This window comes from Hyperolius riggenbachi, chromosome 7 (assembly GCF_040937935.1).
Source record: "Hyperolius riggenbachi isolate aHypRig1 chromosome 7, aHypRig1.pri, whole genome shotgun sequence".
Classification (NCBI taxonomy): Eukaryota; Metazoa; Chordata; class Amphibia; order Anura; family Hyperoliidae; genus Hyperolius; species Hyperolius riggenbachi.
Window position 1 is genome coordinate 15,595,708 of NC_090652.1, and position 9,170 is coordinate 15,604,877.

Here is a 9,170-nt window from a genome sequence, read left to right on the forward strand (position 1 = left end):
CAGACAAGGAACAAATGAACAGCTAGCAGTATATATACATATCCTCTCTCCAGCACCTCCCTAAGTGCTGGACCAATGAGGTGTGGAGCCAGGATCAGCTGACCAGCCTGGTCAGCTGACCCCTTCCTTGCTGCCATATATCCCCTGCCTGAATGCGCGCGCGCGCGTCACTCTAAAACTAGAGGGACTACGAGTCCCAGCCAGCGCAGCCCCGCTCAGCGGTGACTCCGCAGCGGGGACCTGCGGGCTACTCGCCGCACCCAACGCGGCGGTTTCGCCGCGTTCTGCGGCCTCATGCACGGAGGCAGCCGCCTCATGATGCGAGGAGGCGGCTGCCTCTCCGTGCGAGACAAGGCTGAGTGCGGAAGGAGCCGCCCGCCGCCGGCTCATGGCGGCGGCTCCTCCGCGCTTTCTCACACTAAACTCTCTAAATACATACAGGGGGCATTTCTCTCTGTTTTCCTTCTGTCCTGTGAAAGGAATTCAGGTCCACTTTAAGCACACATCTGTTGAGTGTAATTAAGGCTGTGACTAAGAGCTCATTTCTGTCCGGCACATGTTATCTATTCCTGGATGTTCTGCTTTTATCAATAAAGACAATGTAAGTGCATCCTTGATGAGCAGAGCGGTCTCCTGTGAAGGAATGTTGGATATGAGTGTTGGCTGCTGGGACCTGCCTCCCCTCGGAAGGTATGGTGGCTGAGCGGTGTATGTACAGATACATGTACTACCTTTTATACTTACCTGAGACTTCCTCCAGCCCCATGCAGGCCTTGGGCTCCATCACCGTCCTCCCCGGCCGCTCCGTTCCTCCTCCGTCTCCCCCGGTACATTTCCCAGCTGCCCTCCACTGCATCATACACAACTAATGCCAGTGAGGGCATGACAGGAGGTTGGTGTGGAGCTGCAAGCTCTGGGCACAGTACATAGGCATGCTGCCAGCTAGTGTAGGATTGCCCAGGTACGGTATCACGCTGATGAGCTGTTGGCTAGTTACTGCAGTCACTAGGAAGCCCTGTTTTATAACAGAAGAGTACAGACAGTCCCTGTATTTATGCAGAGGCAGCTGACAGCCTGATTAGGATTGCTTGTTATATAATACTAGCATACGCCGCATCTATCTATTTAATAGAGCACGTGCCTCAACCTTGAAGCAAGAAGAAGAAGTAGGCTTTCCATGAGAAAATGTATGCGTGCTCAAACACCAAGTTTAACCCTAGCAAGTCTGGCTTTGCAAATTCGGCCTAAAGGCTCATACACACATCAGACTATAGTCTTTGGAAAATGAAAGATCACAGACCAATTTTACCCCCTTCCATGTAGTATGAGAGCCATACCGTTCACAGTCTTTTCTATGGAGCTGAACTCCACATCAGAAAAAAAATCTTTGCAAGATGCTGCACAGTGCACACAAACATGCTGTACAGACACAAAAGATCAGTATCTGCAAAAGGTCTGTTCCTGCCAAAAATCCATTCCTGCAAATTGCAATGATAGTCTATGAGATCTGCAGATCATCATACACACATGATTTAACTGACATTCATCTGCAGACCAAGCAATCATCCGCAGATCTGGATTTTTGGCAGGAACAGATCTTTTGCAGATACTGATCTTTTGTGTCTGTACAGATCCGTGTGTGCAGCATCTTGCAAAGATTTTTTTCTGATGGGGAGTTCAGCTCCATAGAAAAGACTGTGTAGAGTATGGCTCTCATACTACATGAAGGGTGGTAAGATTGGTCTGTGATCTTTCATTTTCCAAAGACTATAGTCTGATGTGTGTAGGTGGCCTAATTGGCTATTCATGAGGCAATGCTCATGCAAATATGCATTTGCTTTCACATGCCAAACTATGCAACGTCCAAAAACCAATACCGCAAAGCGATCGCCCTGCGGGAATTAGTTCATGCTACATTAGCACTATCCAGGAGCGCCACGGGGAGGCTTCCCAATGCCCCCATACAACCGGGGGGGATCGCGGGGTCCCAGACTCTCTCACTGCCTGGGAACCACAGCGGCACCCCGGAGGGGGAGGCTGGGTGGCGCAGCCGCCCCCCCTCCCTCAAGTGTGTCGAGCGCCGGGGAGAGCCATCCGCACCCACCTCCCAATATTAAAAACAGGCACTTACCTTAACGTCCATTGCGTTCTGCAACATGCACATTAACTTGGGGGCACCACATGAGAAAGGAGGGAAGCATGGGTCACCCCGAGCTTTAGAGCTCACCGCTGGCTCACATACAACACTCCGGGGTGGAGGGAGGACAGGCGCAGACCACTCACTCCAGGGCTCACACCACCAGAGCAAGCCATCCACCACCTGCCTCCAAAGGATACAACTGCAAAAAATGCTTTCCATGAGAAAAATTATGCGTGCTCAAACACCAAGTTTTAAGGTGCATACACACATCAGACTATAGTCTTTGGAAAATGAAAGATCACAGGCCAATCTTACCACCCTTCATGTAGTATGAGAGCCATAAGGCTCATACACACATCAGACTATAGTCTTTGGAAACTGAAAGATCGTAGACCAATTTTACCCCTTCCATGTAGTAGAAGAGCCACACCTACACAGTCTTTTCTATTGAGCTGAACTCTCCATCAGAAAAAAATCTTTGCAAGATGCTGCACACAAACATGCTGCACACACTCAAAAGATCTGTAGCTGCAAAAGATCTGTTCCTGCCAAAAATCCATTCCTGCAAATTGCAATGATAGTCTATGAGGTCTGCAGACAGGGGCGTAACAATAGGCCCTGCAGCCCATGCGCCCGCGGGGGGGCCTGGCCCCCCCCCCTGGGGCCCGCTCGGGGCCGTTTTGTGGGTGCTGGAGGGGTGGCAGCATGAGGGGAAAGCCTTGCCCACAGTCGGCGGGGAGAGGGGTAGTTCCCCCCTCTCCCTCACCTCGGGGCTCTCCCCTCCAGCTCGTAAGTGTCTGTGGGGCTGTGGTGGGCAGCGGGCAGCGGCGGGCAGATACATACCTGCTTCCGTGCGTTCCATCGGAGACTTCTCCCTCTAGCGGCTGACGTCACTTCCGGAAGTGACGTCAGCCGCTAGAGGGAGAAGTCTCCGATGGAACGCACGGAAGCAGGTATGTATCTGCCCGCCGCTCGCTGCCCACCACAGCCACTTACGAGCTGGAGGGGAGCGCAGAGGGGAGAGCCCCGAGGTGAGGGAGAGGGGGGAACTACCCCTCTCCCCGCCGACTGTGGGCAAGGCTTTCCCCTCATGCTGCCACCCCTCCAGCACCCACAAAACGGCCGCGAGCGGGCCCCGGGGGGGGGGGGCCCGCTCAGAAAATCTGCAGGGGGGCCCGGTGGGGCCTAGTTACGCCCCTGTCTGCAGATCATCATACACACATGATTTAACTGACATTCATCTGCAGATCAGATCCACCAGGATGGATTTTCAGATCAGCGGATGATTGCTTGATCTGCAGATGAATATCAGTTAAATCATGTGTGTATGATGATCTGCAGATCTCATAGACTTTCATTGCAATTTGCAGGAATGGATTTTTGGCAGGAACAGATCTTTTGCAGATACTGATCTTTTGTGTCTGTGCAGCATCTGTGTGTGCAGCATCTTGCAAAGATTTTTTTCTGATGGGGAGTTCAGCTCCATAGAAAAGACTGTGTAGGTATGGCTCTCATACTACATGAAGGGTGGTAAGATTGGTCTGTGATCTTTCATTTTCCAAAGACTATAGTCTGATGTGTGTATGCACCTTTACCCTAGCAAGTCTGGCTTTCCAAATCTGGCCTAATTGGCTATTCATGAGGCAATGCTCATGCAAATATGCATTTGCTTTCGCATGCCAAACTATGCAGGGTCAAAAAAACAATACCGCAAAGTGCTCTCTCGCTGCCTGGGAACCACAGCGGCACCCTGGAGTGGGAGGCTGGGTGGTGCAGCCGACACCCCCCCCCTCCCAAGCATGCAAGCATGGCCAGCGCTGGGGAGGGCCGTCCGCACCCACCTCCTAATATTAAAAACAGCCACTTACCTTAACGTGCATTGAGTTCTGCTACATGCGCATTAATTTTCTCATGGAAAGCATTTTGTGCAGTTTGTATCCTCTGGAGGCAGGTGGTGGATGGCTTGCTCCGGTGGTGTGAACCCTGGAGTGAGTTGTCTGCGCCTGTCCTCCCCCCCCCCCCTCCCTCTGGAGTGCTGTATGTGAGCCAGCCCTGAGCTCTAAAGCTCAGGGTGACCCATGCTTCTCTCCTTTCTCATGTGGTGCCCCCAAGTTAATGCACATGTAGCAGAACGCAATGGACGTTACGGTAAGTGCTTGTTTTTAATATTGGGAGGTGGGTGCGGACGGCTCTCCCCGGCGCTGGCCACACTTGGGGGGGTCATCTGCGCCACCCAGCCTCCCCCTCTGGGGTGCCGCTGTGGTTCCCAGGCGGTAAGAGAGCCTGGGACCCTGCGGTCCCCCCGGTTGTATAAAAAGGGGGCATTGGGAATCCTTCCCGTGGCGCTCCTGGATAGTGCTAATGTAGCATGTAGCAGGGTGACTGCTTTGTGGTATTGGTTTGTGCATGCATTTGCATGAGCATTGCCTCATGAATAGTCAATTAGGCCAGATTTGCAAAGTCAGACTTGCTAGGGTAAGGCCTCTTTTCCATGGACTGTTGATAGGCAGTGAAATGCCTCTCAAACTCTCACAACTGCTCACTGCTGCCTGGTAACTGCTTGCTGCTGCCTGGTAACTGCTTGCTGCTGCCTGGTAACTGCTTGCTGCGCACACAGCTCAACAGTCCATGGAAAAGAGGCCTTAAACTTCGTGTTTGAGCACACATACATTTTCTCATGCAAAGTACTTCTTCTTCTTGTTTGAAGGTTGAGGCACTTAGTCTATTATATATATAGATGCCCCTCCCCCCCAGCACCTCCTATCAGATATGTAGTTGTGGATTGATGTGAGCGCAGACTACTTGTCTTTAGCTTTCTCCTATATTATCCTGACTACTCCTAGTCTGCTGCACACATGCTTCTATGTCAGTACATGGCTCCCTGTGAGCACCTGTCAGAGCAGCCTGTGGGCAGCCAGGAGACCTCCACTCGGTGGAGCAGGGGGTGAAAGGGACATGAAGACACAGGCGTGCAGGGCTTGTGGTGTGGAAGTTTATTAGCTACAGTGAGAGCAGGGCTTGTGCAATGGAAGGTTATTATTAGCTATAGTGAGTGCAGGGCTTATAGTATGGGAAAACCACAAGGTCTTTTGCAGCTTTTTATGTTGCCACTGCTCTCCTACACATACATAGCAGATTAAGTCAATCTAACATGTATAGGGGCTTTGCTATTAATGTGTAAAGTCGACCCATTTGTGAAACATACCAAGGACTGGTCGCACAACTGACCCAAGTAGCAGGTGCAGCGGTGCGTCTGCCGGAGCACAAGCTGACTCTTCAAGCATTGTGTTGCAAAGACCGTCACACTATAAACAGCAAATGTGAAGAACCTTGTTATATTTAGACATTTTTTTTTCAGTAGATTGCGGTGACAACACATGTAGATAGCCAGGCATATAACACATCAGTCCATATCAAATGAGTCCATAGACCCTAAATTAGCACAACATTCGGCTACAAACAAAGCAAGGATAACATATAGCAGCAGCGTTCATATTGCAGATCCTGAGATCAGGCAGTACATGTGTCACCTGGGGGGACAGACACCGGCCAGGAGCTGCATCAGACAAAGACAGTTTCCCAAAAAGTTTCTTATCCCCAAAAGTTTTGAGATATGTGATGGTAAATTCAACAAGCGTTTTGCAATAATGTTAGAGCCATTTTCGCTCATCTCTGCTATGGACATCTGTACTTGCTGCTCAATTTCACACACATATTGTTACAGTAAGGCTGGGAGCACACTGGGGGTACCATGAGTCTTCTGCCATGTGCATCTCTGTGTTTTTCTCTGCATTTTGCATGTTTGTATGTGTCTGAGTTTGTATTTTTCATGCATGTTATGTTTTTATTTTTCATTTTTTTTTTTTAGAATCTGCCTTTTTTTAAATTAAAGAATACAGACAGTATCATATGTTATTAAAAAAAAAAAAAAAAAAAAAGGAATGCAAAACACATGCATTTTTTACCATAGGAAAGCACCATGGGGCTAATTCATGAAGCTGTGTTGCTATAGCAGCGCGAGCTCCATGATCAGCACCGCACTCTAAATTGAAGGCCGCATGCTACGCTCGCTCTTGAAGTGTAAGGAAGTTATGCGTTCCTTAAAATGCTACTATGTTCATTTTCTCTGCATTATGCGATTTTGTATGTGTCTGTGGTTGAGTTTACTATTTTCATGCATCCACCGCCCACATCCAAAACCTCATGAAGTCCTGCAACTTCCACCTCCGCAACTTCTGCAAGATCCGCCCTTTCCTGACCTCTGTCACCACCAGACTCCTCTTAGGCACGTCCCCCTCTCCCGGCTTCCAGCTCAAATTGGTAAGGCCATGTCCTTCACGTAAGATGCACTGTATGTGTATTTCACATATTGTAATCATTTGTAGGTGATTTTGCACGGAGATTGTGCGTGTGGGGCTTGTGTGCATGAGCGGATCCAGCGTTTTTGGTTGGGACTGCACATGCACGCGACCTCTGCACACACATTATTGTTTTTTTTTTTTTATCATAACTTTTTCTTTGCAGGGTGTATTTTTTCATGATCATATTTAATATCCTAGTGTGAATTTTCCACTTGTTTCAGATTATGGACATATGAGTTGTCCACTTGTGTATATATTTTTTTTTTTTTAGGGTTTAGTTGCGCAGTATCCGTATCAATTTTGCACCAGGCACTTTCTATATATAGCACTTTTGCACTAGGCACTTTCCTGGTCTTTCCTATACGTGTTTTTTTTACCATGAATTCACTATATTACCCTTGTCCATGAGCTGGAATATCAAGTACTGTTGATTTCAATCGGGAGATTTTAACTGTTTTTAACCATTGTTTTAATTTGGATTGATGAATAAAGTTGTTTATATCGTTCACACTACATATATGTGTAGAGTTGTCTTTTGAGATTTATACCAGGTGTGGGCACATATTGGCATCTTTTCTGTAGAATTAATGGTTATGATTTTGCCATTTTTTGTGTCTTTTGATACAAAGTTACTGAGCGCTCAACAAGTTCTTGAATATACCACCAGACTCCTCATCCATGCCCTCATAATTTCCCGCATTAACTACTGCAATGCCCCTCTGTCTGGTTTCCCTATGACCCAAATTGCCCCGTTACAGTCCATCATGAATACGGCAGCCAGAATCATCCACTACTCCCTTCGCTCCACCATGTCAGCTCCCCTCTGTGACTCCCTCCACTGGCTTCTAAAGATGTCGCGAACCTCCAATTTTCGGTTCGCGAACCTTCGCGGAAGGTTCGGTTCGCGTAAAAGTTCGCGAACCGCAATAGACTTCAATGGGGATGCGAACTTTGAAAAATAGAGAAAATTATGCTGGCCACAAAAGTGATGGAAAAGAGGTTTCAATGGATCTAACACCTGGAGGGGGGCATGGCGGAGTGGGATAGATGCCAAAAGTCCCGGGGAAAAATCTGGATGTGACGCAAAGCAGCGTTTTAAGGGCAGAAATCACATTGAATGCTAAATTGCAGACCTAACGTGCTTTCAAACATCTTGCATGTGTATACATCAATCATGGAGTGTAATTAGAGTTCTGCTTCACACTGACACACCAAACTCACTGTGTAACGCACCGCAAACAGCTGTTTGCGTAGTGACGGCCGTGCTGGACTGATGCGCAACATGGCCACAGTGCAGGCCGTGGCAATTTTCCAGCCCATATGGTCACCGGGGTGTGGTAGCTCAATGATAGAACAACAGTGACTGTCCAGCTGATCAAATTTGGTCTGTCCACAATGAAGCAACAACCTTATTATCTTCTTGTATGTAGGTAGGCATAGGTAGGAGTCCCAGTATAGGTAGGTAGGCATAGGTAGGAGACCCAGTATAGGTAGGTAGGCGTAGGTAGGAGACCCAGTATAGGTAGGTAGGCATAGGTAGGTGCCTCAGTAGTTAGCTAGGCACAGGTAGGAGACCCAGTATAGGTAGGTAGGTGCCTCATTAGTTAGCTAGGCATAGGTAGGAGACCCAGTATAGGTAGGTAGGCATAGGTAGGAGTCCCAGTATAGGTAGGAGTCCCAGTATAGGTAGGTAGGTGCCTCAGTAGTTAGCTAGGCATAGGTAGGAGACCCAGTATAGGTAGGTAGGCATAGGTAGGAGTCCCAGTATAGGTAGGTAGGCATAAGTAGGAGTCCCAGTATAGGTAGGTAGGTGCCTCAGTAGTTAGCTAGGCATAGGTAGGAGACCCAGTATAGGTAGGTAGGCATAGGTAGGAGTCCCAGTATAGGTCGGTAGGCATAGGTAGGAGTCCCAGTATAGGTAGGTAGGCATAGGTAGGTGCCTCAGTAGTTAGCTAGGCATAGGTAGGAGACCCAGTATAGGTAGGTAGGCATAGGTAGGAGACCCAGTATAGGTAGGTAGGTGCCTCAGTAGTTAGCTAGGCATAGGTAGGAGACCCAGTATAGGTAGGTAGGTGCCTCAGTAGTTAGCTAGGCATAGGTAGGAGACCCAGTATAGGTAGGTAGGTGCCTCAGTAGTTAGCTAGGCATAGGTAGGAGTCCCAGTATAGGTAGGTAGGCATAGGTAGGAGTCCCAGTATAGGTAGGTAGGTGCCTCAGTAGTTAGCTAGGCATAGGTAGGAGTCCCAGTATAGGTAGGTAGGCATAGGTAGGAGTCCCAGTATAGGTAGGTAGGTGCCTCAGTAGTTAGCTAGGCATAGGTAGGAGACCCAGTATAGGTAGGTAGGCATAGGTAGGAGTCCCAGTATAGGTAGGTAGGCATCATAGGTAGGAGTCCCAGTATAGGTAGGTAGGTGCCTCAGTAGTTAGCTAGGCATAGGTAGGAGACCCAGTATAGGTAGGTAGGCATAGGTAGGAGTCCCAGTATAGGTAGGTAGGCATAGGTAGGTGCCTCAGTAGTTAGCTAGGCATAGGTAGGAGACCCAGTATAGGTAGGTAGGCATAGGTAGGAGACCCAGTATAGGTAGGTAGGCATAGGTAGGTGTCCCAACAATCAGCCAGGAGCAAGCCAAGAGCCTAACTAATCTTTCCCTAGGAGAAAAAATCTGCAG